Here is a 15,315-nt window from a genome sequence, read left to right as displayed (position 1 = left end):
GAATAAATGTAAAGAAAATCACATACCTCATTTACGAAGACAATTCATGCAGAAACTACATGCACAAACCCCATAAGTAGAAAATCAAAGTTGATGGTTCAGAACATGGTAAGAGGTGTGCACACAGCAAATGGGACTCTCTCACAGCTCCCCAGCATAAGAATTATTACTACTTCTTGCAGGTAAGCAATTTTCTTTTTCTTTTCTTTTCTTTTTTATTAACTTGAGTATTTCTTATTTACATTTCGAGTGTTATTCCCTTTCCCGGTTTCCGGGCCAACATCCCCCTAACCCCTCCCCCTCCCCTTCTTTATGGTTCCCCTCCCCATCCTCCTCCCATTGCCGCCCTCCCCCCAACAATCACGTTCACTGGGGGTTCAGTCTTAGCAGGACCCAGGGGTCTCCGCGCTTCTTACAATAGTAGCAATAACAGAATAAAAATGACATTTGGTATGGGAGCTTCACAATATTCTCATGACTATCTGGAAGTAGACCACGCCATTTTCTGCTCACTGTACACAAATCTTGTTCACAAAAACCCCGTAAGGTACATACGAAATACAGTATCTACTCTTTTCACGGCTGAGTTTATGAATGTCTAAAGACACACAAGCATTAAAGTGGCAGAGCTAAAACCGAAAGATAGAGTATGGTCTGTTCTCACTGGATGGCACCATTTTTCAAAAGCACATGCTCATCTGCAGTGCTGGCAGACGTCTCTCTCCCATCTCATTTGCGGGTCCCAGTTTACATCCGCCAAGCCTTCTCCATAGAGCTCTCTCAGAGAAGGCGGTCCTATGTCTAGGTCCTATTCTGATTCTCATTGGCTCCCTCCCCACCGCACATCCTCCTCTCTGTGCCTTTGCGCATGCTCTTTCCTTCCAGCTCGGGAAATCCCACCCACCTCCACGTGGAGGTTGTTCCCTGTTCCTCAAGGCCGCTTGGATAGGAGGTTTCTGGTGTGACCGCATTCCAACTCCCTCTGTGTTTTTCCACGGATGAAAGTCTGTGTATGCGACATGTTCTCCTTAGACTAGGGGCAATTGCCTATTCAGGCAGAGCTTCCTTCCCCTCTGGATCCCCCCTGGAGATCTTTGACAAGTGCTTCAGAAACAGGAGTCTCCTGAATCCCGCTTGTATTCATAGTCTGTTTGCTTCAGTTTCTGCAAACCTCATTCTTATCTAAAGAACTATTATTACATTTAGGAATCCTGTGGTTTAAGCACCCAATATCTGTTTGGTCAGCTTCACCCTTCCCAGGAAGGTGAAGGATGACTGTGCTTTCTACAACACGGGCCGAATTAATTCTTCCTCAAAAAAGTAACTTCAGCCTGAAACACAGAGCATCGATGAGTTGACCTCATTCTTTCTGTGAGCACTGACAAAGTGGAGGGAGAATCCAGGCTCCGGAATCCATTCTTCTTTTCCAAGAATTACAGGTGAACAGACTGGGGAGATGGCTTTGTGTTTAAGAACACTTACAATCTTTAGGGAGAACCTGGATTCTGTTGCCAGCACCCACACTGGACAGCTCACAGCTGTAACTTTAGTTCCAGGGGGTCTGATGCCCCTTTCTGCATGCACGTGGAGCTCATAAATATACCTTCCCCCAACATACACATAAAATAAACAAATCTTAAAATACCCTATCATAGAAGCTGGTTAAGACCTTGATTAGTGGGAGCCTTTGAAAGATCATCTTGACACACATCTGCCTGGCTCTCGGTGTGCACTAAGGTGGTGAGGAGGCCTCCCTGGCTTGCCCATTGTCTTATATTCATTCTTCCTTCTGTGAACAGTGGGCGTATGCAGCCCTTAGGCAGCCGTTCGTGACTGATGTAACGATGGCGCTCGAATCAAACCTAGAGCTCCACAGGCTACACAGGTGCTCACCACTGAGCTGTAACTCAAGCCCCGCATTTGGTTACTTTAGAACTGGTCTTCAAAACTGAGAGATGATTGGAAATTGAAAGACAAAAATGACCCATGAAGGTGAGAGAGGCTGGGGGAGGGGCGGTGTGAGGAGGGGACTGTAAGGAGGGGGCTACGATGGAGATGTGAAGTGAAAAAAATAAATAATGGAAAAAAAAAACCAAAATGATGCTTTAAAATGATTTAGTTTATATCCATTAATAAACTTTTTTGTGTGTGTAAATTATGGAATAGAGTTACAAGTGCCTCACAGTGGTAAACTATTCCTCAGGAGAGAGCTGCTTAGGTGACACTTTAAAGGCTTAGACGCAGAGTAAATGACATCTATGTCAATGTTCTGTTTTCAAAGTCAGGTCCTTGATAATTCCCTGTGGTAAGGCTACAGGAGGCTTTGTCTTCTCAAGCCTTTGCAGGTCCTTACTTTCTACAAATAAAGATCCACTTCAGTGCTACAAGACAGACTACATGCTGTGTGGGACTTGTTTTTTTTTTTTTTTTTTTCTTTTCTTTTTTTCGGAGCTGGGGACAGAACCCAGGGCCTTGCCCTTTGCTAGGCAAGTGCTCTACCACTGAGCCAAATCCCCGGCCCCTTGGTTTTTATTTCTGAAGAAGCATCTGGTATGGGGAGAGGGTTAAGCTGTATTGTAACTATGTTGCAAGTAGCAGAATGCCCAACCTCAAATAGACCGGGGTGGTGGGGGATGGGGGATGGGGGGTGGGGGGTGGGGGGTGGGGGGTGGGGGGTGGGGGGTGGGGGTGGGAAGAAATACAGCACTTGGTTGGGACCCAGGCAGGCTGTTTGTGTGCTCCTTCTCCTCCTCTAAGCCATCTGTCTGCCTTAGTCCTGCCTCCTAGCTCCCCATCATTCCCTTCAGCTGACCTGCTTGCCCTACTCCTGGTCCTCCTTCCACCATCTTTCATGGAGCCAGACCCCAGATCAGTACAGCTTCCTTCCTCCACCTGTGAGGCACCCACCCAACCCACTGCACCATCTGGGGTTGCTTGGTGTTGAACCCAGAGCTCCAAACAGAGCTCCAGGTCTGGGTGGGATTAGTGACAGTTTGAAGCCTAAAGTCCAGAGTGACCCGGGATTGAAAACCAAGCATCATTCTGGTCAGTTTGGGGCAAGAGCAACCGAAGAACCCACCCACCCAACAAACGTAAGGCCAGATATGGACACTAAGAAGCACCACAAACGTCACAATTCCAGATGCTCATTTAATAGCGCAACGACAACAACAACAACTATCAAGACATTTGCTTCATCCAGAGGCCAGCAGCTCTTCCGTGATAAACCCTGAGAAAACCAATTTAGCCGAAGCACAAGCTAATGACTTCAAGATAGCAACTATGGGTATGTTCAGGGAGTTAAAAAGGATATGGATAAATCCCTGACTGAAGTCTGTGAGCACACGATCACTGAGTGAAGTGAAAAAAAGAACTCAAAACAGGACAGTAGAATTTAACAGAGAAATCGTATCATGAAAGAAAAACCACACTGAAATAAAACTCAAAACGAAAAACTCAGAGGTAGTCTTCACTAATGTATTAAAAGGCGTGGAAGAGAGAATTCAGGTTTTAGAGATAAAGAGAAATAGATCAGTCAGAGGAAATGTTAAATCTAAAATCATCATCTCTTCCTCCTCTACCTCTTCTTCCTCTTCCTCCTCCTCTTCCTCCTCCTCCTCCTCTCCCTTCTCTTCCTCCTCCTCCTGCTCTTCCCCCTCCTCCTCCTCCTCTCCCTCCTCCTCCTCCTCTTCCTTCTCCTGCTCTTCCCCCTCCTCCTCCTCCTCTTCCTCCTCTTCCTTCTCCTCCTTCTCCTCCTCTTCCCCCTCCCTTCCTTTTCCTCTTCTTCCAAGTACAAGACACCAAGGAAATCTGGGACACTATGAAAATTAAAACACAACATATATCAAACTATGGGACACCATGAAGGCAGCTCTAAGAGACAAGTTTATAGGTCTTAGTGTCTGTATCAAAAAATTGGAGACCTACATATTAATAACTTAACGACATACCTGAAGGCTCTTGAAGAACAAGAAGAAACACCCCCAAGAACAGTAGAGAGGAAGAAATAAACCCAGGGCTGAAATCAGTGGAATGCAAACAAACCTACAAAGGACATCGGTCCTTTGTTTGTCTGAGAAAAGCAACAAGCTTGGCAAAATTTTAGTCAAACTAACAAAAATTGAAAAGATCCAAACTGACAAAGTTCGAGATGGAAAGGGAGACAGTTCAACAGATACCAAAAAAATCATAGGGTCATAAATTCTACCAGACCTTTAAAGAACTAATACCAATACTAAAATTATCCCACAAAATATAAACTGAATAAACAGCTCTAAGTTCTTTTGATGAAGCTATTGCCATGATACCAAAACTACACAAAGACTTGACAAGACATTATAGCCCAATATCCCTTATGAACGGATGTAAAAATTCTCAATAAAATATTTGCAAACTGAATTCTAGAACACATAAGAAAAAAAAATCAACCATGATAAACTGGCTTCATGCCAGAGATGCAGGGATGGTTCAACATATGTAAATAAATAAATACAGCCCACTACATAAACAGACTGAAAGAGAAAAATCCCCACAATCATCTCATTAGATGGGAGAAAGAGAGAGAGAGAGAGAGAGAGAGAGAGAGAGAGAGAGAGAGAGAGAGGCAGAATTTAATATCTTTTTTTTTTTTCCGGAGCTGGGGACCGAACCCAGGACCTTGCGCTTGCTAGCCAAGCGCTCTACCACTGAGCTAAATCCCCAACCCTAATATCTCTTTATGATAAAAACCCTAGAAAGACTAGGTGTATCAAACTTAAGCCCAACAGAATAAAGCGAATTTACAGCATGCTCACAGCCAGTATCAACCTAAATGGAGAAGAACTCGAAGCATTTTGGGCGGGTGGTCCTGACTTGTATAAGAAAGCAGACTGAGGAAAAACAATAAGGGATGTAAGCCGGTAATAGCATTCCTCCATGATCTCTGCTTTATTTCCTGACCAGACTGCCCTCCCATAGCAACTGTGATCAAGACGTGTGAGTTGAAATAAACCCTTTCCTCCCCTACTTAGTTTTGATTGCAGTGTTTATCACAGCAACAAGAAACCAAACCACCCCCGCTCCGCTTCTTCTCTCTCCTGAATATTGGGACGACTTCTCCGGTTCTTAGTGGATTAGATGATGTTTTGATTCTTTGTATCATCCAGGTTGGCCTCCATTCGACCTGGTCTCTGCCTTGGCCTCCTGCTAGTGGGTGGCTTGGGGATTTTGTGTTGGAACTAGCACATTGGGCTGTTGTGAAGCAAGATTCTGGGTTCTCTAAAAATCCTCAAGTCAACGTGCATGTCTGTGTGAGCAGAGTTAACTGGATTAGGCTCAGATTACACACAGTGTCTCATCCTCCGTGGGTGTGGTTCTTTTGTGAATCCCTGCTTAGAGACGGGGCAGTTACTATCTTTCATGTTCTGTGTGTCCCGTGTGGCGTTTTCTCTGGGACTTGGTAGCTGAGTGTGCGACTTTGGATCTATTCTTCGTTTGTGCAGCCTGGAACTGAGTCTACAAATTATGTAGGGACCTCTACAGAGTGAAAAGAACCTGTTTCCAGCAAGCTTCCTGGCCACTTCCTGGCTTTCTCCAGCTCCCAGGACCCTCCCTTTCCTGATTCTTTTGAACTCTGGTGCTGTTTTGTGTAACTAGGGTTGGTTTAGAAAAAGCACTAGAAGAAAAAGACGCCTTAGGTTGTCTTGAATGGTTTGAAAGCCACCACCCCTCCCTCTTACTGTCTCTGGCCCCAGGGCAAGCTGTCTTTGGGGCTGTGGAAGGGTGCCTCACTGACAGGGGCCCTGCAGCATCGGGACCTTGCAGGCAGGACAGAGAGTCAAGAAAGTCAACAGTTTCTATTGGTGTTCCTGGGGCAGAGGCTACTTTTCCGGGGCCTGTTGGTTCGCAAAGGTGATTTCCGGAGCCTTGTTGGTAGTCTCGAATACACAGTTCCAGAGCCTGACCTGCCTTTGGCTTAAACTGAGGAGCTGAAGACAGCAAACACACTCACGACGCTCAGAGAGGCTATTTTCTGTTTCTTCAGTTTCTGGCCTCAGTCCCGTCTGCCTACCTGTTCACTTTTCAGGCACATTCAGTGGTGGCTATTTTGCACTTCGTTCAGAGCGTTATTTAGAAATCACTGGGAAAGGTAGACCACAGCTAGCTTGCTTTGGTTTGCATGTCATAGGACATTCCACATGTGCTAACACTCTGGGCAAAGGATGGGATTTGGGGATGTTGGGTGGCCCCGAGAAGGCATGTGATTTCCTTGATTCTTTCCAAAGATTCCATGTGGAGGGGCGTGGGGGGGAAGCGGGTCTGGACTGTAACCCAGACTGCTTGCTGGGCCAGCAGAGGCTGAGAAGAGTACAGACATGGTCCCGACATGGACAGGTCACCCTGCCTGCAGGAACCGAAGTGAAGTATCCTGAGCTCAAGTCATACTCACAAAATGCTTTCCTTAGGAATATTTAGACACATCTAGGTTTTAAGAATGTTTGCTTTTTCCTTTTCCTTTTTCTTTCTCTTTCTCTTTCTCTTTTCTTTTTTACAAGTTTCAGATTTTTGATCCCCCCAACTTGAGGATTTTTCTGTAAATAAACATTTTTTTAAAAGATTTTATTTATGTATGTGAGTATACACTATTGCTGTCTTCAGACACACCAGAAGAGGGCATCAGATCCCATTACAGATGGTTGTGAGCCACCATGTGGTTGCTGGGATTTGAACTCAGGACCTCTGGAAGAGCAGTCAGTGCTCTTAACCACTGAGCCATCTCTCCAGCCCATAAACATGCTTTTGAACAAAATTTACTAAATAAAAAACATTTTGTTGTGGTTGCTTTTGTTATTTTTTTCTGTTTGTTTCTATGAGACAGGGTTTCTCTCTGTATCCTTGGCTGTCCTGGAACTCACTCTGTAAACCAGGCTGGCCTTAGACTGAGAGATCTGCTTGCCTCTGCCTCTGGAGTGCTGGAACTAAAGATGTGTGTCACCCTGCTTGGCTCTCTTCACATTACTAAGTGTGTATTCTTCACAAAGAATTACTCGGTGGAATGAATGAAAGGTTTATTTCTCTGCAGTGGGTGGGCACAGGCTCTTGAGCTCCTGTCCTTAGCTGAAACACCAGTGTCAGCTGATAGTTGATGGGTCTTTGGGATCCATTTTCTTCAAAGACAGGCCCCTGAGAGACTCCGCATGCTCCAGCAGATGACCCAACACTAAGGGCAAGCACTAAGTAGGTTAGTAGGAAGTGCAAGTGCTTAGTAGGAAGCACTAAGAGGTTGCAGTGGGTTTTTAGCACAGCATAGGAAGTTGGGAGACAACAAACAAACAAATGATGTAGGGTATAGGAGAGAAGTTTGACAGGGTAGACTAGGGGTAAATTTGATTAAAACGAAATATATGCACTTATGAAATTCTAAAACGAAAGCTTTAAACAGATAACTGTGGCTCAGTTCACAGTCAGGGTCAAGGCTGTGATGTGCGGGCACCTGCTAGATATTGTCATATCTCCCTCAACCTCCTAGGGACAGCTTCCTGTCCCTGCCCTTCCGGTTCCCTTGAGATGCATATGATTTGCTTCTCCTAAAAGCCTTTGAGCAGCCTCAAATAGAACTTGAAGTGGGTCCGGCCATGGTTTCAATGTGCTCTCCAAGCTCCTGTTGAGATGTAGTTTCCATTGTTAAAAAGAGTAAGAGGTGGGGTTGGGGATTTAGCTCAGTGGTAGAGCCCTTGCCTAGCAAACGCAAGGCCCTGAGTTTGGTCCCCAGCTCCGAAAAAAAGAAAAAGAGAGAGAGAGAGAGAGAGAGAGAGAGAGAGAGAGAGAGAGAGAGAGAGAGAGAGAAGAGTAAGAGGCAAAGCCATCAACAGGTGCCTCGGTCACAAGGGCCCTGTTCTTATGAAAGGGTTAACACGTCCATGCTGGCGGCTCATGCTACTTTTCACTCTAGCCTGGCTGCCATGTGACAGTTTCTGCTATGGGGTATTGGTCAGCAAGAAGGACTTGGCCACACACTGCCGCCTTAATCTTAGACTTCCCATTCTCCAGAAATTTGAGCTAATTAAAAAAAATGCTTTGAAACCTACATTGGCCTCCACCTTGAGATCTTCCGAAGTCTCCCAAGTATGGGGATTACAGTTGTGTGCCATTGTGAATAACTATTTTCTATGCCCTTTAAATCACCCGGTGTAGAATTCTGCTGTAGCCTCTCCAGACACACGGGGTCAGTCAGATCCTTCCGTGAATGTGGATCAAAGCACACTATGAAGACTTAAAACTCATGGACAGCTATCCTCTATTATGTGGCACAGGAAAAAAAGGCTTAGTTACAGAGAAATAAATTGGGTGGGGGAGGAATTGGGGGAAGGAAGGGTAAGGGAGGGAAAGAAGAGGGAAGAAGGAGGGAGGGAGGGGAAGGGAGCTCTCCTTGATTTCTGAAAGCTTCCCCTATTTCTCCTCTTGAGTCCTTTGACACAACAGGTCCTAGAATTTTACACAATTTCTCTTTTGAGCTTGGGCTGAGTTTCTTGTTTGCATCCAAAGATATAGGATCAGGAATTATTCTGCGCCTGTGCCCAGGGACCAGCCTGAGGTCTACTGAGGTCTGGTCCCATGAAAATATTTGTTCACGGTGTAACAAAGACACTATTATTAGGCTGTCAGAAGATAAATAAAGAACTATCATTTCCTATTTATTTATTAGCTAAATTACTCAGCTCACAAACCTGTGAAACTTTCCATTTCATCACTGGCTTCTTTACAGAAGCCACTTATTCAATCAGCCAATATTTACTCAGCAACTACTATGTACCAGACATATGACAATGAAAAAATATCAACAGCATCATCAAAGCACATGAAATGTATTATTTTATTTAATCCTCACAGCACTTTATAAAATATCACTGACAAAGTTGACTGGTATGAAAGCTGGGTGTAAGAGAAGCTAGTGTGTCACAGCTCTTAGACAGTCTAATAAGGAGTCACATCCAGAGCCCATGTTGTAGACAGGAAGAATCCCAATGACATTCCCCCGCTGACTCAAAGACATTTGGGACACAGGTTATTCACAAGACCTTTTGCTTGAGTGTTCACGGTCTGGTGGGAAAATTCTTGCCTTGGAAAGTGAGTCACTCAGTTTGTTTTATGACAGGGAGTCTGGCTGCTAACAGGAAATATGAGGAAACGTCTTAGCCATCATTCAACCAGACAAGCCCTGAGGCCCTGGTTCCTTGTAGTATGATACAAGGAAAATACAGGGAACGTCTTCCTTGTTTATACCAGTGAATGAGGCCAAATCAATGTTAAGGATTCTTTATTTTTTAAAAACAATCAGCAAAATGTTTTACATTGCATACAATAAAAATTAAAAATAAAATACAGCTTCCTTACCACGGAGAAAGCAGGTCTGAAGTGGCGTGGAGGTGGCGTAAATGTGTGACCATTAAAGCTGGGACATGGGCAGAGTGCTTGACACTCGAGCCAGGGCTACAGAGCGAGAGAGATTTTTCTAAAAAGAAAGAAAGGAAAAATACCTCATGGGTGGGATAGTGGGATAAATAGCTGGCCTTACTTGGGTACAAAACCACAGCCAAGAAGGGGCTCACTCCAGGCCTAAGATAAAGCCGTCCGGTTATAATAGAGTGCTCTGAATTAGAGTCTACAGTACAGGAAGCTTGTGAATTCCAGGTATTACAGGCGTTTCCTTAGAGGTGCCTGAACAAATGGGCGATTAGCTCAGAAGGGCAATTTGCAGTAGGGCTGGGGATGCAGCTCATTTAGCAAAGTGCTTGCCCAACGCACGGGATGTCCTGGGTTCAAGTCCCAGCATTCATAAAATAACACACCAGTGAGCTCTGCACTTGGGAACTGGAGACAAGAGGGACTAAGGTCCTCAAACACGGAAAATTCAAAATCTGAGCCAACCTTGGCTCCATGAGATTCTGTCTCAAAAAACGAAAAAAAAAAAAAAAAAGTCTGCCACGAGTGGCGGTGCACACCTTTACTCCCGGTATTCAGGAGGCATAGGGAGCTCCATCCCAGCCAAGGGACAAAGCGACACTGAGGAGAGAAGAAAGCATGTAAAAGGCTGTAGACCAGTGGTTCTTGACCTTCCTAACGCTCTTCCCTTTAATGCTGTTTCCTCATGTTGTGGTGGCCCCTAAGCACAGTATTGTTTTCGTTGCTACTTCATCACTGTAATTTTGCTAAGGTTGTGACTCATACTGTAAATATCTGATATGCAGGATATCTGATTAGCAATCCCCAAAGGGGTCGTGACCCACAGATTGAGAAACCACTCCTGTATAGGAAAGGATAGATATGACTACAGAAAAAAGAGTATCTCTATTGCCTTTAAAAACTGGCTAAACAAGACCTGGATAATGATACCAACTGAAGTACCACAGGATAAGGGAATGTCGCAGGGCCCCGCCCCTAGGTAAAGAGCTCCAGTAAATCAGTGGCTGCTGAGAGAAGGCAAACAAGTCTTCTCCCCGAAAGCTTCTGCAAAGCTATCCAGTCCCGGTGGTCAGCCCTAAACAAACATGCACAAGGGCAACTCTGTAACGTTTTCTCTCCCCACTCCTGCTCCCGGAATGACGACTCTGAGACTCATTATTTATTATCAAATACCTAGGCCATAAACTTTGGCTCATTCCCTGGCTAACTCGTAACTTACTCCATTTAAACTATTCTATGTCTTCCGTTTGGTTAATTACCTCTCCTTCAGTCCCTGCCCACTTCTTTGAATCTCCATGTGTCTCACTCAGCATCTCCCTCCGAGTCTCTTTATTCTATCCTGAGTTTAGGTGCCAGCTAGTTTATGTCTTTTCATGGTCCTCTTGAATCTCTTCCTTACATACTGTTTCCCAGAATCCTCTCTCTTCCTGCCAGTGTCCCACCTCTTGCCTGAGCTCATTGGCCATAGGCTTTTTTATTGACAGGTGATGCTTATAAGAGATTCTCTTATATAACACTAAATGGCTCAGAGGGTCATCTCTGTCCGTCTGTCCGTCCATCTGTCTGTCTGTCCATCTGTCTGTCTGTCTGTCTGTCTGTCTCTCTCTTTCTCTCTCTCTCTCTGTGGATGTGTGTGTGCATGTCTCTTTCTAGTCTCTCTGTGTGAGAGAGATTAATTACAGAAGATAAGGTCATGGACTTGAGAGGGGAGGACACGTGAGCAGTTGGAGGAGGGATAGAGGGAGTACAGAGAGTGTAACTATCCCACGCATGTGTGAAACTATCAAAAATAAAAAGTAATTAAAAATTGTCTGAAATTATAAGACATCCAGTAAACTTGAAGTTATTTGTAATAAGCATGACTAGTTCATGTCCCTGATGTAGGAAGAGGCCAAACACATGATAATAAACCCCCGGTGGGCACGGTATGAGGAGGCAAGGCACACAGAGGAGAGAGCCGCTGGATTGTGCACTGGAGAGATACACTTCTTAACAAGTGAAGACTGAAACAACAAAGACACATATTTTACCTTAACCGTTTCTCACGATGGAGTTAACTAAAGAGTCCGAAGTACCAATCTTTTTTTTTTTTTTTTTTTTTGGTTCTTTTTTTTCGGAGCTGGGGACCGAACCCAGGGCCTTGCGCTTCCTAGGCAAGCGCTCTACCACTGAGCTAAATCCCCAACCCCCCGAAGTACCAATCTTTAATGCAGGCGTGGAGCATGAATTTGGGTTTTTACTAAGGCTGTTTTTATTCGTGTACAGCTCTTTGAAAGTCAAAGTTTTATCAGAGACATGAAAAATTGCCATACGTTTTGTCTAATGATTAAATTCTCGAGACGGCACAGGAGAATGATCCTAGCTGTAAGAAGATTATCTTGGTATTTACTAGTTTGGGAGGCAGAAGCTGGAAATGAGCTGTCCCTCAATGGAGCATTAGAATTATAACATCATTGCCTGGGAGGACATGATACTGCATATTCATGAACACTGATATCCACGTGGGATTCTTAATCGCCTGTGAAATGCTGACATAGTTGTGCTTCATGAAGTACAGAGCCGTGGTCTATGATTATGAGTAGGCACAAAACATGCCATAGCAAAAGATTAGTGAACCCGGTAATCTCAGCGATCAGGAATTAGAGGAAATTAATGCGCTGACTTTCTGTTATCATAGCACATAGTGGGGGATAGAGTAGAGAGTAAAGCTTTGACAGTTTGGAAGCCAGTTGCTTTGGTTGGCTCGTGACAAGGTGACAAACGGTGGTGGCAGGGCGTGGGTAGAGCTACTCCCTGGTATCAGGGAAGCAAGACAGCGCAGGCCAAGTCCCAGCAGCCTGTAGAGGCCACCCCATGGTGCTATCTCTACCTTCCACCTCCTAAGGATTTCAAGACTACCAACGGTGCCATGGGCAGGGCACCAAGTCTTGTACGCTTGGCCTTGGAGGGACATTCAAGATCTAAATTTAGAGCTGGGCATGGTGGTGTATACATATAATCCCAGTGCTCAGGAGGCAGAGGCAGCAGAGCCCTGTGAGTTTGAGACCAGCCTGATCTACATGGTGAGTTCTCAAACAGCCAAAACTACACAGTGAGACCTGTTGGCTTGGATTTTTCTAAACCTACTTTATTTAGGGTTCTAGAATGCTTCAACCTCTCCTCTAGCCCACAGACCAGAGGTAGGGGAAGAAGAAGGTTTATTGGAAAAGGGGTTTGTGGACCTGTTTAGAAGTAGTTCTTTGGGGGCAATTCCACTCTTTGTTGTCAATAGCGAACGCCAAACACGGATTCCTCTAGCAGCAGCTCAATCCAGCAGAAACACAGGTTCTGGCTGAATTGTCATGAGTCAGTGGACGTGGCAAGAATCAGTCAGGCTACCAAGAGAAGTTCTTTGGGGGGATTTCTCTCTTGGAGTAAAGACCAGTGAAGGCCAGCAACGTGTCGAGGGCTGTAGCAACACAAGAGCCTCCTTTCGCCGTCTGTGTGGCTCTCCTTATACTCTTCCAAACATCTTCCCAAACATGCACCCTCTCCAGCAGCTGCTCCAGCAAAACATCACAAGGCCTCTCATGTGTCTGCTTCAGCAAAACCTCCTCTCACAAGACAGCTTCCAGAAAAGCGTCACATGACACAACTGAGTTGTTAAAGACACCAGAAATGTCTACTTCAGAGGCCCTGCCTCAAAGAATAAATGAACAAAACAATATCTAGCCTTAGCATCAGGTATTGTCGTCTTTTGGTGGAAAACTTACTTTGTGTTGTATTATTCATTTACTTAGTTTTAGTTTTTGAGGCAGGATGTTTCTATCTTGACAAGTTGGCCTCATACTGGAGTCGAGTTGTCCTTGAACCCTGAATTCTCCTGTTACAGCTCCCCGAGGGCTGGGATTGCAGACGTTAGATCACCGTGCCTGGCTTTGTGGAAAAAATTAACACTTCATTTTTTATTTTTTATATTTTTTATTATTAATATTCTGTTGCCAATAACACAAACTTAAATCTGATTAGCTTACACAGAAATGGGAATTTATTGTTCAGTAAATAAATTACAGGGCCAGATCATAGTGCAGTGGAGGGCTGTTGAATAATATGATTACTGGTCTATTATCCCAGCTCATCTATCTCTGCCTCTTTATCATCTATCTATCTATCTAACTATCTATCTATCTATCTATCTATCTATCTATCTATCTATCTATCTACTATCATCCATCCATCATCCATCCATTCATCTATCTACCCATCTATCATCTATCAATTATCATCTGTTTGTCTATCTATCTATCTATCTATCTATCTATCTATCTATCTATCTATTTATCATCCGTCATCCATCCATTCATCTATCTATCGATCATCTATCAATTATCATCTGTCTGTCTGTTTGTCTATCTATCTAGCTACATCTATCAATTATCATCTATCTATTTATCTATCACCTATCTACCTACTTATCAAATCTATCATCTATCATTGATCAGTCATCCATCTAATTTATCATCTACCTTTCAAATCTAATCTATCATCTATCTAATATATCATCTATCTACCTATATATATCAATCCAACTATCTATCTACCTATCTATCCATCATCTATCTATCTATCATCTATCTATCTATCTATCTATCTATCTATCTATCTATCTATCTATCATCTAAGCAGGTGATTTCTTTTTTTTTATGTGTATATTCCTGAGCCTGTGGAGGTCAGACAAGACAAGGCCTGTGGATCCCTCGGAACTGGAGTTGCATATGATTATGAGCCATGATATAGGCCCTCTTCAAGAATAAGTGCTCTTTTTTTTTCTTTTTTTCAGAGCTGGGGACCGAACCCAGGACCTTGCACTTGCTAGGCAAGCGCTCTACCAGTGAGCCAAATCCCCAACCCCAAGAATAAGTGCTCTTAATCGATGAGCTATCTCTCTAGTCCCTGAAGGTGATATCTTTTGTAAGACCAGAGAAAAACGCCATGGAAATATTTCAGTTTCTATGTATCATTCTTTAAAAAAATTTTTTTTAATAATTTCACATACGTGTAGAATGAAATATTGTATCTACCAATCTATGCTGGAATTCTGAATAGCTTGATTCTGTAGAGGCTTTATGCAGATACCCACAGCTGCAGTGAGCACCCTCTCCAGTTCAGAAGACGACATCTCTCAGTACTCCTCCTCATTCTCTGATTCATCCTCTTCTGCGATGCCCCCTGAGCCTCGGTGGTGGTGGGTGGATACAGATTTCCCCTTAGATCTGAGCACCCAGTCACACATTCTCCCTTCTCTCCATTGATGCCAATCCTGCAGAAAGAAGTCTAACACGGAGAAACACCCATGTTCATGGGTGTAAATGCAAGTGTTTAGAAGATAAGTAAGATCATTTAGCAAGATATCAATAGCAGGTTCTGCTCTAGTGTCTATGATCCTTCTGGCCACGTGCTTTTGACCAGCATTTCAGTACCAGACATGAAGTTCCTTCCTGTGAAGCAAGCTTCAAGTCCAATTAGAAACATGCCAGTGATCCCCATAACAGCTGTGCCAGTAGTGCAGGTTGGTTATTGTGCATGCAGGGTCCAGGGAAGGGTAAGCTGCACCTTCCCTGCAGCTTGTATAGCATCTTCCAGCTCTGTGAAAGCTAGACAGCAGGGAGGAAGTGGTCTAGTTGGTTTGAGATTGATTTCCCTATAGCCTACAGTCGAATTGTGTGGGATCTTCAGCCATAGGGTCTTTCCATGTAGCTATGGTGTGAAAGCAAGAACAAGAGCAATGACAGTAGAGAAAGCACTGTTTTGCAGACCTCTGGGGCCTCCCTGACCAATAACACATGGGAATGTATCCCAGGCCTTATACAGCGATTTTCATTTAATAACCTATGC

Source organism: Rattus norvegicus, chromosome 11 (assembly GCF_021556685.1).
Source record: "Rattus norvegicus strain SHRSP/BbbUtx chromosome 11, alternate assembly SHRSP_T2T, whole genome shotgun sequence".
In the NCBI taxonomy this organism is placed as follows: Eukaryota; Metazoa; Chordata; class Mammalia; order Rodentia; family Muridae; genus Rattus; species Rattus norvegicus.
Note: the sequence above shows the minus strand (reverse complement) of the source record.